Source organism: Micrasema longulum, unplaced genomic scaffold, assembly GCF_059751315.1.
Source record: "Micrasema longulum isolate JH-2025_06_02 unplaced genomic scaffold, ASM5975131v1 h1tg001042l, whole genome shotgun sequence".
NCBI classification, from domain to species: domain Eukaryota; kingdom Metazoa; phylum Arthropoda; class Insecta; order Trichoptera; family Brachycentridae; genus Micrasema; species Micrasema longulum.
The window spans coordinates 581,556-604,646 of record NW_028278230.1 but is presented as its reverse complement, the minus strand read 5'-3'; the positions used below and the strand labels follow the sequence as shown (position 1 = coordinate 604,646).

Sequence of the window (23,091 nt, the reverse complement as noted above, 5' to 3'; positions counted from 1 at the left end):
GACAGTAAAAAAAAACCATACAATGGATTTAAATACTACAATGACTTACCCTACAACTTTAAAAAATACACTGGATATAAATTTAAAATCAACCTGAAAAAGCACATGGTGACCACACTTACCAGACGAGACATAACATGACTAGACCTTATAATATTTAATTAATATTTATGTAACCCAAACGGGTTTTATAATAAAAAAATAAATAAATAAAATAATTTAATCGGGCTGTGGTTCCGTGGCTAGTGTTGTGGACTCACAGTTCAGCGGTTTGAAGTTTGAATCGTACTCTATCCCAAATTGGTTCCCATTTTCTAACATTGACTTCTGACTCGTTGGAAATGCCCCCAAAATCGAAATGCGTATATTCAAATCATAGGATCGCAAACATTTTTTTTCAACGAAAAAAAAAGAGCAGTGATTGGTTTCGATGCTTTAAAAATAATGATTCTGATCTTAAAGGTAAGCAGAAGCACCAAAAAAAATTGAAAGCATCACTTGATGAAGACCCATGTCAGACGCAAAACCAACTTGTTGGTAAAAGTTGAACACACAACAGTTGCCAAATGCTTGCAGGCATTAGACATTATTCAAAAGTAAGGAAATCGGGTGCCGTACGAATTAAAGCCGCGAGTCGTTGACTAAAAACAGCGAGATTTTCAAGTCCTCAAAAATTATAATAAAAAGTGAGACATAATTAAAACTAATAAATAGTTATTCAAAGAAAAAATTCACAGGATAGTAAATATCGATATATTTATATATTTAAAAAATGCGTTTTGCACCGAGTCTAATTTATTTTATTAAGATATATATGGCAATATTGCCTTATACAAAACTTATAACATGAATATATTTAGTTTAATTAGTTTTAAAAAACATACATTTATATTTACTCAAGATTAAGAAATAGAAATTAAACTTAAAAATTATATGACACATTCAGTAGAAGTTTAAAACAATTTAAACTTAAATGTTAAAATCAAAATTTATAGTAAAATATTTTAAAGGAAATAAAAAAAAACAACAAAATCAAAAGGTGACTGTTTCAAATAATAATTAGACAAAAGGTTTAATTACCATTCACCGTCTTTGGAAAAGTTCTAAAGGTTTGTTCTATAGGAAACAATTTACCCAAATATTTAATTTTGAGGGCCATTTTCAACGAGATGTAAATAACTCAGTATTAGACAGTGAAAAGTCTTAACTTAGTAGAGTGGGATTCGAACCACGGACCTTTGATCCGTGAGTCCGACACACTAGCCACGAGACCACAACCCGATTCGATCTTAGTTTTTAGGTTCTTCGGGAAATTCTGCTTTTTAATGTTATGAAAATGCTTTCTTTTAAATGTCGTTTTTGTTACTTGTATCAGTTTTTCCTCGCGCTCATGACCGTACGAGTATGTGTGTATAAGTGTATATTATAATGCATACATCGCTGTTCTCTCTGCTAATATTGCGTCAAGGCGCCGCTCTCAATATTATGTGTATTCCGTCTACCGAGTACAGCGGTGACGTCACCTCTACTCCATACTGTAGGCGACTAAACTTCACTAGGCCAGGGGTCTACCACCTTTATTTCACTTTTGAATTTTTTGACATAGCACCCTTTTCTCTCACGTCGAATCTTCAATTAACAGGGCGATTTCAGACGAAAAAAAAATCGAAAACAAATCGTTTGTTCTGTGTTTTTATTTTTCTTCTATTTCATTTATGTCAGGCGAACGCACTAACCAGTACACCGCGACGAAGACTAATCTCTACTAGATGTATTTATTGAAATATTTTTACCCGAAAGTAAACACTAAATAAATAACAATATTTTTAAAATATATTAAAAAACAGAAATACAGAATATTTTTGAGGATAATGAAATTCTAGGCATTTACAGGGCTTTTGACATGTGAATAAACCGAATGGTCCAAGAAAAAATATAAAAATTAAAAAAAGTTTTTAGGCGTTGCCTAGTAGGTGAAATAATTCAGTCAGATAAACCTGCCCACATCAATAAAGGTTTCAGCTCGCTAACATCACAAAAATGGAAGAAATACATGGATGTTCAAAAGTAGGCAAAATGGTGAATGTTACACAGGGTGTAAAGTGGCCACTTAAACCAGCCAGTGATGGGTCATAATCCCTGTAAATGCCTGGACTACGATAATCCTCTCGCTAAAAGTACTCCATCTCTGTCTTAATATTCAATCACGTAATTCGTAGAATTCACTCTCTCGGGATGGCCAAAGAATATATGTATTTGCTATAACTTTATTAAACTTAGAGAACCAATAAGTCTTATTTAAAAAAAAAAATGATTGTGTTTCTCGTATTTTCATTTGTTGATATATTTATTTTTCATTTTAAGGTGGTTCTTAACGAAAATGTGAAACTAATTATTTATGGATGGCGCTTTTTTTTTTTTTTTTGGAAAATGCCATTTTTACGTTTATTTTTAATGGAAATTTCTCAAAACTTGTTCGTATACCCACGATATTCTTGCTCGGATGAACCTCAATGTACCTCACCATAACTTGCGTACTAATGTTATCTTTGCTGTGGGAAATTATAAAACCAACATCAGATTCTTTTCCCCTCTGCCAAGGATCCTCAGAACAGTGAACAAAATCTCGTTAAGCGGTACTGTCGATGTGACCCTACAGCAAAAGCAAGCATTCAAGAAGCAAGCGGTGTTGTCACACCTGACTCGCGATGACACACTTGCCATGTCCGCCTAGATTATGCCATACCTATACCTTTTGTAAATTTAAATATGATTGTTTAGATTCAGTCTGCGAGGGCTTCCATAAGCCTGTTGATTGGCTGAAAAAAAGGAATACTCGTCTTCGAGGCCACATTCTCAGGCTGGAGAAAACCAGATCTAATCTTAATCCACGGAAACATTTCCTGACCAATAGGGTTGTTAATGATTAGATAAAGCTGCCTCAAGAGCTGATCTCAATGTGTAGTCTCAATGGGTTCAAAAATGGACTAGATTTGTTTCGGAAAAGTTAAAGTACGCCAACAGCTAACTTTCGTTAAAATAGATTTAAGCATATCAGCTTAAAGCGACTCGCTTAAAATTAATAAAATAAAAATATATTATTTTAAGCTTTGTTTAATTATAATCAATTGGTATCTTTAGCAAATCTTTTAAAACTTTCCGATAGAAGAATCCTAATAGTGACCTAATATTACTTTATAAAGTGATCAATTCACTCATTGACTGTCCAGATTTGCTGGAGTTGGTGTGTTTCCGTGTACCTGGTCGACGTACCCGCCACAGATCTCTTTTTTGTTCTGCAAGTTCCAAGACTAACTATCACATGCACTCGCCTATCTCTAGGCTCCACAGATATGGTAATCAGTATGAGGACAAGGCTGACATATTTGCTTCTGGACTTTATAAATATAAAACGAGTCTGATTCCTTTTTTTTCTTCCGCAATATAATTATTAAACGTTTTTTATGAGAAAAAATGTTTTTCTTTTTCCTTTTTTTTATTTATGCATATATTTAGTTAACATTTTTAGTTGCTTATGTGCATTTATCTACTTCTTACTTTTGTTATAGTTATGCAATTTAACCATTTTTGGTTATGTATTTATATATGTTCAGACGTAAAAATAACATATTTATGTTCAATATATGTTAAAGGCAATTTATGCCGTTTACGTAAAAATAAATAAATAATGACAATAACATGAAAAATTTAAAAAGTAGGTTGCATACAACAAAAAAAAACACGTAACAATTATGTAATTATATTTATCAATAAAAAACTAAAAAAAAACTGTGAACCTTAATAAATTTCTAGGGGCGAAGTTCAGTTATTGTTTACAAACATTTGAACAAACTCAAAATATTTGTTTTCAATATTATTAACAATATTTTGAGTTTATCCAAATTTTCGTAGACAAGGACTGGATTCAACTCCCCGGGGAGCTGTTTATATTACCATATTACAACAGAGATGAAGAACATTTAAGAGAAGGTAATATAGAAGTCTAGGCATCTATGTGTCAAATATAGGCAGAATGGTGAATGTTACACAGTGTGTAAAGTGGCCACTTAAACCAGCCATTGACAGGTCATAAGCCCTGTAGATGCCTAGACTTCTGTATTACCTTCTCTTAAATGTTCTTCATCTCTCTTCAATATTATTGATTCCTCTTCGTTCTGTTGTGGAAGACTTATTACATAAGTCTTCTGACTTCTCAACACATCCTGTGGTCTTGTCTTTCACCCCGTTACTTCCGTTTATTTTTTATTTATTTTTTTTTATTTTTTTATTTTGTCTTTAAATAGTACAAACATAATAAATTAATGTCCTGATATTTAATTATATCTAATTATTATTAAAACATATACTAATTATTAACATTTTTCAAACGATATACGTACACTTAAAAAGAAAACTTCTATAAAGCTAACACAAAAATTTATCTGCTAAACACATGTTTTTTACATGTCATTTAAATGAGATAAAATTTTTTTGCTCTCTTATTTCCAATGGTATTTCCTTATAATATAACTGTACAGCTCGGTGCATCAACGAGTTCTGTGTACTTGTTTTCCTACGAAATGGTAGTCTTACTTCATGTTTATTTCTTGTTTTATATACATGTTCACATTGATTAAAAAAAACCTCTTGAGCCAACTCTTTTGAGGTATAACCATTAATCATTTTATGAACAAAAAACATTACATTAAAATATATTAGTTGACGTACTGTCATAATTTTTGCTTGTTTCAGCATCAACTTTATTCTAGTGAATTTTTTTTTTTTCAAAATTACTCTCATTCTGCAGAACAGTAAGTTTATTTTTTTCGGTTTTTTCTAGAAAAAGGTTGCACACCCCTGGTGCATAGGGCAGTATGTATAGTACAAACTCTCACAGAGAGGCCAAAAAGGTTACCCAGCGAGGCGTGACCTCACAAAAAGGATTATATGTTGCCTATTGTGCGTTCAGACGTACAATGTATTGAATTCTCTGGCATATTTTTAGTAAGCGTCATTCATTTGCTCTCCAATGTGACCTAACGAACGTAGTCAGAGAGGATACAACGCCCTACTGCATTACTATGGATCATTACCAGCCGCTGGACGAATTTTCCTCTGCGTCCGCGTGGATTATTATTATTATAATTAGATCATTTATACAGCACCATTTTTCTGAAAATAACCTCAAGGGCGCTGTACAATAAATAAATATCACAGCACGTCTTGCAGCTACAGAGTGCATGGTCGATTGAGATTTTAGTTTCTACTACTACCACTACCATCACGACATTTCCCCGTAGGTGTAGGCAGAGAGAATGGACCACCACACATGTCTATCCTGGCATATATTCCTAGCGTCTTCCACATTCATACGTCTTGTCATACATGCCCTTCGGTTCTGTCTACTTTTGACATGACCAGACTTAATATTTTGGTTTATCTGATCATGCCACGTCTTCCTTGGTCGACCTCGTCTCATTCTAGTTCCTCGTTTCTAATTATGAACGATTTCAATTATAACAGATAGGAGCTAGATTACAGCACGTCTTGCAGCTACAGAGCGCATGGACGGTGAGTAATCTAGCCCCATTTACATTATGTTTTAATTTGACAGTGAATAATAATGTGAAAAACTCATTAAAAAAAATAGGAGTTAGATTATAACAAGTCTTGCAGCTACTGAGTGCATGGACTGTTGAAATTCTTGACCCGATTTAAAAAATTTAGGTATTTTATAATTGACAAGATTTACACATTGAAGCCAGATTACCAATCGTCTTGCAGCTACAAAGCGCACGGACGAGTTAAATTCTAGCAAATTAAAATTATTTCAATAAATTTTCAAAAAACAAAACATCGAGCAAAGTAGATTATTTGTCAGAGTGGATGATGAATATTGTTCTGAGTGAAATAGAACGATATTTTTTTAGACCCAGTTTTTTTAAATATGTATTATTGTAATTTTTTTTGTTTTTTTTTTACAATATATATAAGAGGTAAAATAGAGTATTCAAAAAAAAAATATTTACACAGCAATGAAATACATATTAACAGTAAGAAGAGTAAACAAAAAATCACACAAAAGCATAGCCTGTTCGTGGGTATACAAGATTTTATTTTTTTTGACTCCTTAATTTGCAAATAACTGTTTAGTAATAATTTATTTTAAATACTATATTTTACTTATTTCACTTACATGTATGTATTTTATTATATGCAACTTAAATGTAAAAGGCAATAAGTGCCGTTTATTTCAATAAAACAAAGTAAAAAGTTTATGAATTTTATCTCCTAAGTGTTTAGGTATTTATTTATTTATTTTATTTTATTTTATTTAGAAAACATACAGTCATACAAAATAAGTACTAAGAACAACAATTTTTTAACATAAAAAGACCAATTAAGTTTTCATAAATTAAAAAGATATAAACATTAAATGTGACAAAAAATAAAAAATAAATAAGAATTTAAGTGAGAAAAGGATAATTATTGACATTTGCGTTTTCCATGGAGGTAATAAATTAAAATAAATAAAAATACCGAATGTACACTCCGAGCCATCCACCCACACACATGAACGCACATATAAAACATACACAAACATATACATTACATGTGGCACATATACATAGCATAAACCACTCAAGATGTACATTCAGCAACTATCCCAAATAATCGACCCCATGAAGAAATTTTCTGTACAAATGCAACGTGCAGTTAAAAATGTCTACATCAATACTGAGTCCGTTATAATTTCTACAGGTACGTCTAATGAATGAATTCGAGGTATAATTGTTTTTACAAGTTGGTACATAAAAAAGGGAATTTAATCTAGTATAGCGAAGAGGACAACGGAAACGAATATTTTATAAAAGATACGGCGAATCAACTATGTTATTGAGAATTTTGAAAAGAAAAATTAAATCATATCTAAGGCGCCTTTTTTGTAGTGATTCTATATTCAAATAGATACCGTAAAAAACGATGAATAAAAAACGCATGCCATGATGCTTATAATGTAATTCGCAAGTTTAGGCCGAGCCGAAGCTTCGGCCAATTTTCGTCCGAAACCGACATCGCGGCCGAAACTCGTTTTACTGGCCGGTCACTAAAAATGAGTAACGTGAACTTTGAAAATCGGCGGCTAAAGTATTTGCGATCGTTTAGACTAATGTGTGGTAAAATAAATTGTTTTCCAGTGCACCGTGACAATGCAATGCGGAAACAATCTGGCTTGAAATCTGTATTAAAAATAATATTATTTCTAACACAAAAGAGTCTTTCTAGTTTTGTTATGTTAAGTTAAACAAATTTCCTTTGGTCCGGTCTGACCTCCATTGTATGGAGTGAATGACGCGTTCACTGCATGAAATATAATACATAGTTTCATACAAACATAATTTTCTCCATACATTTGAGTACCTAATTTTTAACCCGTGTGGCGTAGTATTTTTTACACATCGCGTCGTTTCAATGGCATTGAAATTTCAGTCGCGAAAAGTCAAAATAATCGGCGTGCCTGCATGAGAGAAAGACGTATGCATGTGGAGGAGGCGAGGTCTGCATGAAAAGACAGTTGTGTGGTATCCATTTATTCATTAAGTAATAATTAAATGGATACCGCACAACGCCCGTCAATTAATAAATGCGTTTGTAGTGTCTAGAGTCGATTATTGTAACGGTATCTATGGAGGTCTACCAATGAACAAAATGACTCGCCTACAGTCTGTATTAAATGCTGCAGCGAAACTTATTTTCGGAATCTCTAAGTTCAGTCATATTACTCCACAACCTCGGGAATTATACAGGCCACGTTTTCCACAGAGGGTGGAATACAAACTCTGTTGGTTTATGTATAAATCACAACACAAACGGCTCCGTGATATCTAAGGGAACTATGCATTCCAGATGAACTAGCTGACAGGCGTCTCACGCTTAGATCAGCTACGGCGAGAGGAAAAGTTATTATACCTCTACGCAAACAGCACACTAAATTCAGTGAACGCGCATTTGCGGTCGCTGGCCCTACGGCATGAAATGCTCTCCCAGCAGAGATGCGAGGCTGTGAGAGTGAAGTGTTGTTTTGGAAAAAACTTAAAACCCACATGTTCTCTAAATCATTTGGATAAATTTGTAGCATGTGATAACAAAATAAATTGTCAAATTAAATTACAAATTCAAAAACTTCAATTAAATTTATTTATCTATACAATCAATATCTAAAGCAACCTTGAGGTTACGCCTACGAAAATGGCGCTATATAAGTTATTAATAATAATAATAATGGATTTAAAAAAATCAACAATAACGTATCCTTAACTCTACGAGATCCAGAATTAGATTAAAGCAGAAAAAGGTATGCGTCAAGGTTGCACCTTGTTGCCAAAACTCTTCAACCTTTGTGGTGAATATATTATGAGAAGAGCGCTGGATGGGTGGAAAGGTGGTGTCAAAGTGGGAGGTCAAAAAATGACAAATGCAGACGATAATCTGAGATATGCAGACGACACGACGCCGATTGCCAAAGATGAAACCGAGCTATCAGAAGCCTTCAGACGGTTAGAGTTGGAGATTGAGGCCTTGGGACTGATATAAATAAAAATTAGACAAAGTTAATGACTGCAGACAGAGCTGGTAGTCTTCCAAGGACAAGGCAGATGCAAAACCTTGAACTGGTGGATGACTTAGTGAACCTCGGCTCACTTATTTCCAACAACGGCAGTTGCAGACCTGAGATTGGTCGCAGGATTCAAATGGAAGCAAAGAAGATTTGACGAGATCGAGGTTTATCAAAAACACAAAAAAGCGGTTGATGGAAGCCCTGGTATTTTTCGTTTTCCTATATGGAGCTGAAACGTGGACAATGCGTGCCTACAAGAGAAGGATGCTCGATGCATTCGAGATGTGATGGAGAAGGCTGTTGCGTGTGCCTTGGACAGTCAGAAGGAAGAGCTCCATATTACAACTCGTCTGCCAGTGGTGTGTTTGAGGAGGATACTGTCTTGAAATAATAAAATACTCATATTTATTTTTTGCTTTTTATGACATGTGTTATCGTACCACTGAGTTTAAACAAATGTATTATGCAAACCGGCTCCTTGCTACAGTGAGTAAAATCTGAAATTCAAATTATCCAACTAACAAAACAACTATATTCAGCTACTGTTTAATTTGAATAGAGATTACACGCTTGTGATATGCCCCTGGATCACGGGTTCAAATCCCGAAAACGCAAAATGCTCTAAGAAATAATTAAACAAATAGCTATCGACGAGCTAGCTAGCTAGCTATGTAGCTCCATCACAAATAACTATCGACGTGGTAAAATTACTAAAATCTTTTCCCAATGCTGGCTGATGCAGCACACTTCCGTCGTCATCACCAAAGAACTTTCGAAACGACCCAAATCTTTACCGGACACGGAGCTATGAGAAGTTACCTATATAGGTTTAAATTAAGGAATGATGACTATTGTCCATGCGATGATATTTCTTCACAGAGTATCGAACGTCTGTTATTTCAGTGCCCATTTTTCAGTTTACAATGACAGAATCTTGAAGCAGAATGCAGGAAAGATGGAATATCCTTAACAGATATCCACACTGTAGTGAAAAGTAGTTATCACGCGCCATTGTTCTTGGATATTTATTTATATCCCTACAGAGATGAGGTAGAATTTTTTCAAATTCAGGATTATGGATATTCGAGCGTTTACAGGGCTTATGACCTGTCATTGGCTGGGTTAAGTGGCCACTTTAAGTACTACAACATTCCCCATTCCGCTTATTAGCGAATATCCACACCAGGTAACATTTTTGATTTTTGTATTTATGTTACGAATTTGAGTATCAATTTTCAATATCAATACATCATTTTCAATATCAATACATAGATGGCGCTCCAACTCGCTTGTGGATGGTTTCTCAAATTCGTAACATAAATACAAAAATCAAAAATGTTATCTGGTGTGGATATTCGCTAATAAGCGGAATGGAGAATGTTGTAGTACTTAAAGAAGCCACTTAACCCAGCCAATGACAGGTCATAAGCCCTGTAAACGCTCGAATATCCATAATCCTGAATTTGAAAAAATTCTACCTCATCTCTGTAGGGATATAAATAAATATACACCTACTCCCCCTTGGGAGAAAATCCAGATTTGTACAAGTACACGTACCAAAAATAATATTGTTATTGGACTTTGCAACAATGGTGATTGGACTCATAAAGGTAATAAACCAAAATCAGTGATCGAACATCCCATTTCCAAGACAAGCAAAAACGTTTTTTTTAGAGTACCTTAGCCTTGTACATGACACGTAAGGCTACTAAATATAGGGGTCCAAATACATATATATATAAAAAATAAATTAAAGAAAACTATCGACGTGCTAATAAGCGACGTGATTCTCTTATATTTACTTTCGCGATCACATATTTCAATTTCACCGGTGTAAATATGGAAATATTCCAAAACTGCTATTTTTACTTATTTATTTATTATTTATCACGCTATTTATTGCATTTAGCCGGCTGTTGGCAAGCCAAATGTCAAGAAAATTAGTCGCCATAGTAATTGTAATTTAATTTCCTCTTTTTTGTATTAGATACTCCTTACTATTTTGCAAACGCCATATATTGTGTTATTTTTTATAGTAAAAGCCGATTTTTCGACAGTGAACTGTATTTATTTACGAGGAAAACAAAAAACAAACCGACACGAGCGTTGACTTAGAGATTACACACGCGTTGACTTATGACTGCGATAACTTAAGCATGTTCATTATTGTTGATTGTGATCGCTCAAATGCTTAGCATGTTTTTAAGCACGTTGATAGTTATTTGTGATTGAGCTACTGATGCATGACTATCGAATGTATCGCGAACATTTTTCGCTTGAATTGGGATTTATTGGAGTTTATAATCGCTTTGAAGTGTGCATTTTCTTTCACAGAAGCATATTTAAAATATAGTTTAGAACTATTTTAAACGTTAATGAAGTATGGAACGCGGACTGAATCTTTTGGGTCATTCATTGGTTGATTTCGATCATATGATGTCGAGATGACAAGAAGAATACAGATAGAACAGCAGTAATGTATAAGTCTTTAACGTGAGTCTTGTAAATTTGAAAAATTAATGTATATGTTCCATATTAAATTGAGATAAATATTTTGTTTATATTGTATTTTATAACATTATGTACCTAGCTGCTTTAAACCTTTAACTGCATTTCTTTAGCTTATTTTTTAAATATCTTTTTAATTATTATTATTATTTTTTTTTAACCAACTTAACTTCTAAAGACAGTTCTACATTTTATTTCTTTACATTGTATTTTTAAAAATTTATGTTGTTTATGCACTCATCTTTTTATTTTTATTTTTATACCAACTTTACTTCCAAACACTGTTCTATCTTTTATTGCATTATATTGTATTTTTAAAATTTTATGTTGTATATGTTTTATATAACTTCCACGTATATAAAAGCCTAACGGGCGTGAAAAATCAAAAAAAAAAAATTAGTAAAAACCGTCTCGATATGTAACTACAAATGAAGATAGCGTTCATAATTGAGGCCCTGCTCTAAAAAAATCCTCTGACTTTACCGCGCCTAGCAAAACATTTTTAAATTTCATTTTTAAGCCCATGTGTCTTTTAAGGTGATTTTTCACAAAAAAAGCGCCACATAAATCATCATCAAAATAATACAATTAAATTTATGTTAACGTCTTCCGCTGAGGTTCGAACCGCGAACCTTTCCGTCCGTAGGCGAGCTCTCTACCCACTCAGCTACGGGTAATCTGTTGTTTCGGTTAAATGTTAGTAACTAAAAATTGGTAGATGGAACGAAAAGATACATCCCACGCATTTGTTTCAACTTTAAAATAGATGATGGATTGATAGATAAAGAAAATATTTATCATCGCTACCCTTTCATTGTCCAGAGGTGCATAGGGCAATGGATCGCAACATAAATTTTAGAGCATCTCGATCGTCTACCGATGAAATGTCCTGAAAATTCGAAAATAAGCCGTTAACTTTAAAAAAAAACATTGTGTTAGTGTTTATAAGCGGTCGATGTGTACACAAAATGTAAAAATGAAGACTATTCATTTTAAAGCACTATTTTGCTCTTAATTCTTACTAATTCGTAGTGTTAAAACGGTGCTTTATCTTAATTATATATATAAAATTCCGTATAGTTTTATTCTACTTTTATTTATAAATTTTTACCAGTGACCGACAAGTCTGATGTTTCGTCGTGACAAGTCTGACGATGTCGGTAAACACTGGTAAAAATATACATTAAATATAAGAAATCAAACACTGATTTGAGTCTACTGAACACTTTATTTTATTTTTACAAATATAAATACAAAAATTTCCTGACAATTGTTTTGCCTTGTTCGGGCATTTTCAAACAAATGTGAAGATTAGATAGATTGAATGTCCTTATATAGTTATATAATTCAAGGTTCTTAAGTAAAAAATAAAAATGTAAAAAACAAGGTACTTATATTATAAGTTTAAATATGTAGTTACAAAATACAAAATAAACACCAAATCAATCAATAAAAATTTATAAATAAAAGTGAAATAAAACTATATAAGTATTTTTATTATTATAATTAAAATGCAGTTCCGCCAAGAAATGTCAGTAGAAAAACTCAATCTATTAAAAAGTGCTTTATCTGTTTAGTTTTTTTATTTTTTACTTTTAAGCATGAACACTTTACAAATTTACTATTATGCTCAAAGCTTATTTTTGTAAATTTATTGATGATTTTAAGTTGTTAGAATTCCACTCGTCCACGCACTTTGTAGCTGCAAGACGATTAGTAATCTAGCTTCAATAGGTAAATGTTATTAACTATCAAACATCTAAATTTAGTAAATGGGGTGTAGAATTCCAACCGTCCATGCGCTCAGTAGCTGTAAGACTTGTTGTATTCTTACTTATATTTTTATTAATTTGTTTTTTATTTCATTTCTATATGTATCACTAAAACTCTAAACTTCATCATCAAATTAAAAAAAAAATGTAAAATGTAAATAGGGGCTAGATTTCTTATTGTCCGTGCGCTCTGTAGCTGCAAGACGTGCTGTAATCTAGCTCTTATATATCATAATTGGAGATGAGGAACCAGAATCCCAACCGTCCATGCGCTCTGCAAGACGTCGTGGGATATTTATTTATTGTACAGCGCCCTTGAGGTGATTTTCACAAAAATGGCGCTGCATAAATTCTCCAAATATATATAAATATATATATGCATCATTAGAGATAATTTTAACAAAAAAGTCTTGATTTTACCACCCACGGATATTAGTATTTAAAGAACATTTATTTAAATAAAATAAATAAAACAACTTTATTTTTAACCACTATTTTTTTGTAAACAAATTACAATAGGGGTGGAGAACACCTTAAATAAAGGAATATGGAAGTCTAGGCATTTACAGGGCTTATGACTTGTCATTGGCTGGTTTAAGTGGCCACTTTGCACACTGTGTAACATTCACCATTTTGCCTATGTTTGAACATCCGTATTTCTTCAATTCTTCCATTTGTTGATTTAAGTGAAGTTAAAGAGCTGAAACCTTTATTATTATGAAGAGATTCATCTGACCCAGGCGTTGCTTAGTATGTGAAATGATTCAGTCATTTATTATTAACTATTATCTCTCATCAACTTCAGGGTGCCTGGAAGAATGACTAGACAGGTGCCACCGTTTTGTAGCAACAATTCACGGACGGTGTATACTTGTAATGCCGTATTAAATAGACTTCATGAACTCGGCAATAGTTATTCCCACGTATCTGATATATTTAGTGTAGGGTATTGTTCCTATAGAACAAACCTTTTGAACTTTTTCAAAGATGGTGAATGGTAAAAACATTTATTTATTCATGCATTTCATAAAATATATATATTTATATATATATATATATATATACAGTTTTTTGTTCACTTTGCCCAGCTGTATGAAACAGTACTTATGATTTTCTTGTTGTATTACTGTAGAATGTTTTATTATTTAAACTTTCTACTGAATATGCTGTAAAATTTTTAGGTTATTTTTTTAAATATACATCTTGTATAATTTTTGGTTTAATTTTTTTTTATAAATCTTGGGTAAAAGGTAATTCATGTTAAAACAAATAAAAAAATACCAAGCCAAATATGTTAATATTATAAATGTATGTAAAAGGCAGACTTGCCGTTTATGTTTATAAAATAAATAAATGAATTCCCTTCTTTAAAATATTTTCCCTCTCTGTTACAAAAAAAAATGATAAAAAGCAATAAATTCTGAAACTCCACTAAAGCTATGTTAATAGAGACGTCTGTATTCCCCAAACCAGCTCTCCATCTCTCTTGTAATATATTTGAGTATGAAATTTGTTTTTTCCAAAGAGGAAAAACAGGTGACGCAATGAATAGTTATTTGCGGGGATGACTCAGACGAACGAAACTACGTAGATTACTATATATGTGGGTAGAAACTCGCAAAGCCACCCCTTCTAGAGATTCATCCCCTTACAGAGGTTAGGGGAAGTTTTTTTAAATTGTAAAATTACGTTATTCTTTATTTTATACACACAGTACACAATTTTACTCCATCACCATTAATAATTTTCACGTCCCGACTTGTTAGAAAATTTTGTATTACGTCGGAATTCTTTAATACTAAAATCCATACAAACATATAACAATCATCATCTAAGATCCTTTTCCGTACCTAAGGGTGCATAGGGCACTGGATTGGTACACCACTCGCAGCATATCTCGATAAATTTTGTTACATGAATGTAAGGTGATCAGTCTTACGCTTCAGGTACCAGTCCAGGGACTATGAAATATTATAGTGACAAACATCCTGTTAAGTAAATATTTCATATCAACCATGTCGGGAATCGAAACCGAGACCTCTTAAATGGTAGGCAAACGCGCTGACCGTTAAACCACGAGGCCGGCAATATTTAGAATGTCATTATCGGAATTTTGACTGCAGCGTATCTCGATCATTTTCGTTACATGTAAGGTAGGGTGATCAGTCTTACGCGTCATGTACCAGAGCAGGATTCGTGAAAAATTGCAATGTTAAACCACCATTTAAAAAAATTCACGTCCATTCTGCTGGAAAACGAACCTAGGACCTCAAGAACGGTAGGCATACGCGCTAACAGCTACACTTCGAGGTCGACATATCGTCTTTTCAGTTTGTTTTTGTCCAACAGACCAAAACACAAATCTGCAGAAATAGAGCTTCAAAGATATTTTTAAGAAATATGAATAAATAATAACCACCTAAAGGGTTGTGGTTGAATTTAACGCAGTCAACTGTATTCTTCATCCGCTTGGACACAAACACCTATTATCATCATTGTTCCATGCCCGCTCCTCAGTTGCAGCAAATGGTATCCACAAAGCCAACTCATTTGCGTCCAGCCAATTCAGGTTCTCGTCCCGAAGTTCTGACATACACTGCCGACGAACAGTCAGCAGTGGACGTTTAGGACGTCGAGAACCTGACGCCTTGTAAAGTAGGCAAGCGCGGTTAAGGCTCTCAGGAGGCATCCGCAGTATATGGCCTAGTCAACTGTATCGCCTCCGCTTGACGACAGTTGTCACCGGAGTTTGCTGCGTCCGTTCTCCCATTACTTCATTCCTCAAAGCAAACCACCGCACACCCGAGATTCTTTTTTATTTATTTAACAAATCTACGGACGATGTCAAATTTAAACAAATTACATAACGAAAAACAATAATAATACAGTAACAAATAAAAGAAGGAATACAACAACAACAAGAAAAGCAAAGACAAGTTAATACATTAAACAGGCATTATGGAATCCAGGTTAATTCTACAAATATATAGTCAAATTACTGGGAATATTTCTTCAGCCTATTTGTAAAAAAACTCAATTTACCATCAAAATAATTTAGATCTTGATTTTAATTTACAAATCTAATTATTCTGGGTAGAGGCGCATGGAAACCATAATTAGTTTCATGATGACCGAGGAACAGGATTTCATTATTTACAACAGAGTCTACGTGAAGGAACATTAAGAGATATTTGTTGAAGAATAGTCAAAAGTCAAGACATCAAATAAACTATTCAGTATCTTAAACATGCAAATTAAATCTTTCTTAAACATGCAAATTAAATTCTTCTGATACACCTATTCTCGAAACTCAGAATTTTGCTGTTTTAGGCTATAGTGATGTGCTACGATCGCATACGTAGAAGAGGATAGGTATTATGCAGGCGTCATATAGGCGCATTTGGTTTTCACTAAGTAAATATTCGATCTCCAACTAATGCGAACACTTATACCATCCAATGGCAGGTCAAAAACTCTGTAAATGCCTAGAATTTCATATTCTCTTCTGAGAAGTGTTTTCCTTCTCTGTTGCAATAAATGTGTCCGATCAGTGTTTTATGCGCCATCACGTACAAGTAAGTAAAAGAAGACTAGGAAAAAAGTGAAATTTGGGATCGATGTACTCCACCCCTTAGACTACCCCTTCCTCTAGGGCTGGCCGGCGGGGGTAGCTAGCGAGGGTTGGGAAGAGGGGTTTATGGACCAGTTTTACAACCTGTTGCGCAGTGCTTTGTATTGTAAAGGGCCAATATGGGCTAAGATGTTACGCGTTGCAATTTATTATAATTCAAGGTTATACGTACGTGCGCTATATACTGTGACTGTGGATGGAAAAAAAATTGTGGTTAAAAACATTTTTTTTTTTTTTAGTCTTATAATAGTACAAACATAATACATGAATGTCCTAATGTTAACTTATATCTAATTATCATTAAAATGTATACTAATTATGAACATTTCTAAACAATATATGTAGTACACTTGAAAGCTATCACGAATAATATTTCTGAGATCATTCCATTTGAAACAAATTTACCGTATTACAAAAAAACTCCAAAAATAATCCCGAGAAAAAAAACAGATACACAAGTCAATTCTAAATTACTAAACTTAATTAAAGTACTTATTCATTGTAAACAAAGAAAACCCCTTCAATTCAATGAATTTCGTTAAAAACATCATTAAATCATTATTTTGGCCAACCCCTAAAAGACTATGGTAAATACTTCCTTTGCGCACTGTGAGCAAAAAGGGAATATTCTAAATATTCCTGAATATATTAAATATATTCTGAATATATTAAATATATAATAATTTAAAGAAAACTGTGAGCCCTACTGTTTAATCATTCTTTTTCCACAGTTTATAAAAATAAACATGCCTTGTAATAGCAAAATAAATGAAAAATCATAAATACGCCGGTAATCCTTCGTGCGCGCGTGCACCCCCTATCACTGTCAATAACTGACTGAATCTCTTTTCTCACCAACACAGGCCACAGAACAGCGTCTCTGTCTTTTTTGTTATGATGTTAAGAGTTCTATCTTCGTGCTCTATCATATACGTATTTATGGCTGTATTGGCGTCACATTCTTTTTTGCGTAACAAGGACACTTATTTTATATTAAAATCCAGCTTAGTTTTACAAAATTTACTTTCTAAATCCGGTGTTAAAATGTCTATTTGAAGATTATAAAAAATACAAACTCATTAGGAGATCGCATTTTGACATCATTTAACCTACTTTCATCGTTAATTTTCCAATTCCATACTTCTCTCCTACACATTAGAGTTGGCACAAGAACTCCATTGTGAACTGCTAGTTTTGCCTCCTGCGATAAACATTTGTTTGCCAAAGTAGATTTCAGTGCTCCGTTTACCCTGTTCCTGGGACTTACCCTCCTTTCAATATCTTTCTCAGTCTTTCCATCCCTAGTAAACATACTTCCCAGATACACAAATTCTTCTACCTGATTCAGAATATCTCCGTTCACACTGATCTCACATTTAGTTATATTTTCATCCCTTTCAAAAACCATCACATTCGATTTATCAACGTTCATAAGTAAATCGCTTTTCTTGCATATATCGTAGACTTTTGTTACCAAGAATTGCAGGTCTTCTTTGCTGCTAGCAAAAAGCACAGCATCATCAGCATAAAGAAGACAGTTAACAGTTATACCACTGATTTTTGCTCCCATTCTTAAATCTTTCAGTTCTTTCATACAGCTATCGATGTATACGTTGAACAACCATGGTGATGTTACACATCCCTGTTTTACTCCTTAAGGAATGTTAAATCACGATATAAATGACCTATTAACCTTCACACATGCTGTGCTGTCCTTGTACAGTGATGCAATAGCCCTTGTCAGGTTCTCTTTTATAGACATTAATAGAAATAGCTCTGGTAACTTCCCATTTTAATCGGGACCCTGATACCCGCTAAGGGAGTAGTTCTTATATTATGTAAATTAGTTCTATTAAAAAATTTACCCTCTTATTTGTTTTGTTACAGAGTATGCACCCACTAACTCAAGGAACGAAGAATTTCGCAAATTCAAGTTTTATTGAAGTTGATTCGTCCTCAGGTAACGCAACATTTATTTATATGTTCAATTACTTAATGGGCCTTACTTATAAACGGGGTATAAAGTTAAGCTTGAGAATAGTGGTAGAATAATGATGGTATAGCAAAACGTATTACTTGTAAACCTCGCATAGAGTTAAACTCGGTTTAAATCTGGGTTAGGGACCATAGAAACATATACTTGTACATTACGGGCCTTATTCATTAGATTTCCTTAAACCAGGTTTATATTAAGAAATATCTATACCCAGTTTAACTATTTATAACCGATATAAAAAAAAAGCTCACTTATAAACATATTTATTACCTAGAATAATAATTCACAGGTTTTTTCATGCTTATTTTTTTAAACAGTCAACACTGATATGTGCGCGTGCGCAGTAACTTTTATACCAACACAAACAAACGTCAAAGTCAAATCGAGACTACTGTCAGTGTAATCGGGAACATGGAGAAAACCGTTAGGAAAAGAAATCCAAATTAGGAAGAATAGAAGTTAAAAACGAATTCTATAGTTTATTCGTGTTTCTTTTTTATCACAATTAATTAAAACACATACAAAAATATAACATTTCAGATATTATTTAAACAAATAATTAAAAATCACTTGAATCGCATTGAGAAGGTCGCAGGATTTCAAAATTGTTTAAAATAAATAAAAAACTGATAATCTATCCACTTTGATTACCGAAAAATATGACTTTTGACAGATCGCGTACTCATTCCATTCTAACTTAACTAAAGTGACATTATATTTTCTGATTTAAAATCGAGGGTATGATAATCTAAAGAAGTGAGATTTTAGCTGGGATCTGAACTGACTGGGACTGTCGATGATTCGTAAGTTTGAAGGCAATCGGTTCCAGGCAGAGGGGCCGGCAACGGCAAAAGCACGATCTCCAAATCTAGTGTTTGGGGAGCGCCGGATTGCGACAAGTTTTCCTCTGCCTGAATCGAATGCCGACCTAAGAGTAGATTTTCTTTGATACGTATTTTCCCTAATACAAAGGTATCTTGGAGCCATTTCATGAAGGGATTTGAATACTGTCCAGCAAAGCTTGTATTTTATTCTCTCTGGGCTTTTTACCCAGTGCAAATCTCGAAGATCTTGTGAGATATGAGAATATTTTTTTTACTCCCGTAATAAGCCTCAACGGTGTGTAAAGTCGCCACCTAAACCAGCCAATGACAGGTTATAACTACTGTAAATGTCTAGACTTCCTTTCTCAAAAATGTTTTCCCTCTCAGTTGCAACAAATTTAGTCCACGTTGATTTAAAATTATTTCATGACTAAGCTTGATTACGTACGTGATCCGTGCTGGTTGTGCAAGGTGATAGCCAAGTAAAGGCGATACTTTATCTTTATATCGAGTAGGTAGAGGCCACATGCCTCTTAGTGCTTTGTGCCGTCGCGCCGGATAATGTAGGTAGATGGCGAAATGGGATTACGTTCCAGTAATCCGCGTAAAGACATTGTTCCAAACTTGAATATTGAAAACAGGGCCAAATCTAGGAATATTATTATTATTATTATTAGTTGCATAAATTTTATAGCGCCATTTTTGTGAAAATCAACTCACGGGCGCTGTAAATTCACATTTATTTTATAATAGTGAAAAACTACAAAATTTGTGCTTCAATTATAAAAATTGATATTAAAAGAAATAAAAAACTCACTCAAAAAAACAGGAGTTAGATTATTACAAGTCTTGCAGCTACTGAGCGCATAAGCGATTGAAATTCAATACCCCATTTAGAAAATGTGGATATTTAATAGTTGATAACATTTGCATATTGAAGCTAGATTACCAATCGTCTTGCAGCTACAAGCGCATGGACGATAGGAATTTAAGCTACTTAAAATTATATTAATAGATTTATTTTTGAAAAATGCTTGAAATAGCGGGCTATTCATTTACACCCAGTCTGAAGATGCCTATTAGAGAGCAAAAGCGCTAATTGGTCGAACAAATTAGTGGAAGTGTACCAAGTATTTTTATTTAGTTATTAAAACAAATTTATTTTTAATTACTTATTTATTTTTTTATAATGAATAACCACTAAGTTAGTGCTTCAAATATTAAATTTAACATTATTTTTTTTTAATTCTCATGTATATTTAAAATTATATAACATCAAATTACTAAATAAATTTAACAGTAACATATTACAACAGACATGAAGAACATTTTACAGAAGGGAAAATAGAAGTCTAGACATCCACAGGGCTTATGCCCTGTCATTGGCTGGTTTTGGAGACCACTTTACACACTGTGTAACATCCACCATTATGCCTATATTTGAACATCTGAATTCCTTCGACTCTTCCATCTGTTGACGTTTGTGAAGTTAAAGAGCTGAAACCTTTATTGTTGCGGGTGAGATTCATGATGATTCAAAATGTTCTTGACAGGCGCCGTGGCGCTGTTAATATCTTTATTGTGAAACTGGCGTCGCGGGTTCGATTCCCGCCAGTTGCAAGAAAAAAATTAAAGAAAGATTTTTTCTTAATTAGGGTGGGTGTTGTGGTGTATTTTTCACTACCTCCTTCCATGGCTTCAGCCAGACGACAGAATTTAATCCAGGATACGGCCCTAACCAATGTAGGGAGTACCGCTTTACCCACCATTAAACTACTGGGAGTTTTACTCAATTCTGACCTTTCTCTTGACGCTTAAATTAGTAGAACGATAAGTTCATGCTTCTACCAGCTGAGACAAATTAAATGCATACGCAAAAATTTGCCGGTTGATGCCGCCCGTCAATCAATAAATGCGTTTGTAGTGTAGAGTAGAGACGATTATTGTAATGGTATCTATGCAGGTCTACCAATGAACAAAATGACTCGCCTACAATCTGTATTGAATGCCGCAGCGAGACTTATTTTCGGAATCTCTAAGTTCAGTCATATCACTCCACTACTTCGGGAACTACACTGGCTACGTTTTTCACAGAGGTTCGAATACAAACTCTGTTGGCGTATGTATAAGTCACTGTACAACTCTGCTCCAGAATATCTAAGGGAACTCTGCATTCCAGATGAACTAGCTGACAGGCGTCTCACGCTTAGATCAGCCACGTCTACGGCGAGAGGAAAAGTTATTATACCTCTACGCAAACAGTGCACTCAATTAAGTGAACGCGCATTTGGGTCGCAGACCCTATGGCATGGAATGCTCTCCCAGCAGAGGTGCGAGGCTGTGAAAGTGAAGTGATGTTTCGGAAAAAACTTAAAACCCACTTGTTCTCTAAATACCAGTTCGAAATACTCGGCAGCTAACGTTATTTTTTTAATCTCCTGGCAGTCACAACTATTATTACAATTCACCTGTTGGATGCTCGATACCTTCGACCTCGGGACTGTAAACAAGGCCTGCCCTCTCGCGATACGCGTGTTCGAAGAAAACAGGGAACGTTTGATTTTAGGTAAACTAATTGACGTTATGGTTTTGACTGTCAATCCTGGAATTAATGAAAGGAGTAAGGACTTACGGTTTCCTCCCTTTGGCACTGGTCCAGAAAGACACCGTTATCGTTTGCACTGGTCACTTTGCACGTTTTTGTTTATTGGTGATTCGAAATCACTGTCACGCTCGCGGTACGGTTTTCGTTGTTGTTCGCGGTACGGTTTTTTGTTGTGTTTTATTGTTGTGTTGTCACGCGTTGCTTTCTTGACTCGCCGTCAGGGAGAAGTAGGTACATTGGGATTCAAAACAAGGACCACCGGAATCAAAGGAAGGAATGGCTTGACACTTGAATAAAAGAAAATGAATCCGAAACATCACCAATACCTAGACTACACCGACCAGCGGCCAGCGGCTAGGTTACGAGTATGGTGAAGTTGATATATTTCGTATGTCTTTATATAAATATAGGTTAAATATTCAAAAGGTTATAAATTAATTTGTATAAAATTTCTTAATATTGTTCTTTATTTACTATTTTGTTTTCTCATGTATCTCTATAATAATATATAAACTTATATGTATGTATATGTATGTGTGTATGTTTTCATATGTAAATTTATTAAATATTTTTCTATGTACCCCATACCTATGTTGGTACATTTCCTGATTTTTACTTATTATTGTATATTTTAGCTTTTCTTATGTTATCTTTAATTTTAACTAAATTTACATACTTATGTTTCACTGCTGCACTTGAATGTAATTTCTAATATATGTAAAAGCCCGTAGGGCGTGTAAATTAATAAATAAATCATTTGAATAAATCCGTAGCATGTGCCTTCAAAATAAATTGTTTTAATTAAATTACAAATTTAAAAGCTTCAATTAAATTTATTTAACTATAGAATCACTATGTAAAGCACCCTTGAGGTATTATATTACGAAAATGGCGCTATATAAGTTATCCATAATAATAATAATAATATCAAAAAATCAAAATCAAAAAAGCCTCTAATCCGGGCCTTAAAACCATTTTAATAAACCCATTATATGGTGACATTTTAGGGTGGAGTTAATTAAACTATAGCAGGGTCGGATTAGGGTGCGGCGCTCGAGCAAGGGTTTTAAGATCGATAATATCGACACGGTAATTCGATAGTCGATGCAGGAGATAGTGCCAGTTTAGATTATAA

The 23,091-nt window shown here is 33.8% G+C and overlaps 1 long non-coding RNA gene across 1 annotated transcript in view; it reads left to right on the top strand.

Annotated features, from left to right (window-relative positions):
- The window catches only part of LOC148277375 (uncharacterized), a 67,304-nt gene that overhangs the window by 13,159 nt on the left and 31,054 nt on the right, over positions 1–23,091 (top strand). Inside the window, exon 2 of the long non-coding RNA XR_015823506.1 lies at positions 18,419–18,491. This is a non-coding gene — a long non-coding RNA (uncharacterized LOC148277375). The remainder of the gene's footprint in view (positions 1–18,418; positions 18,492–23,091) is intronic.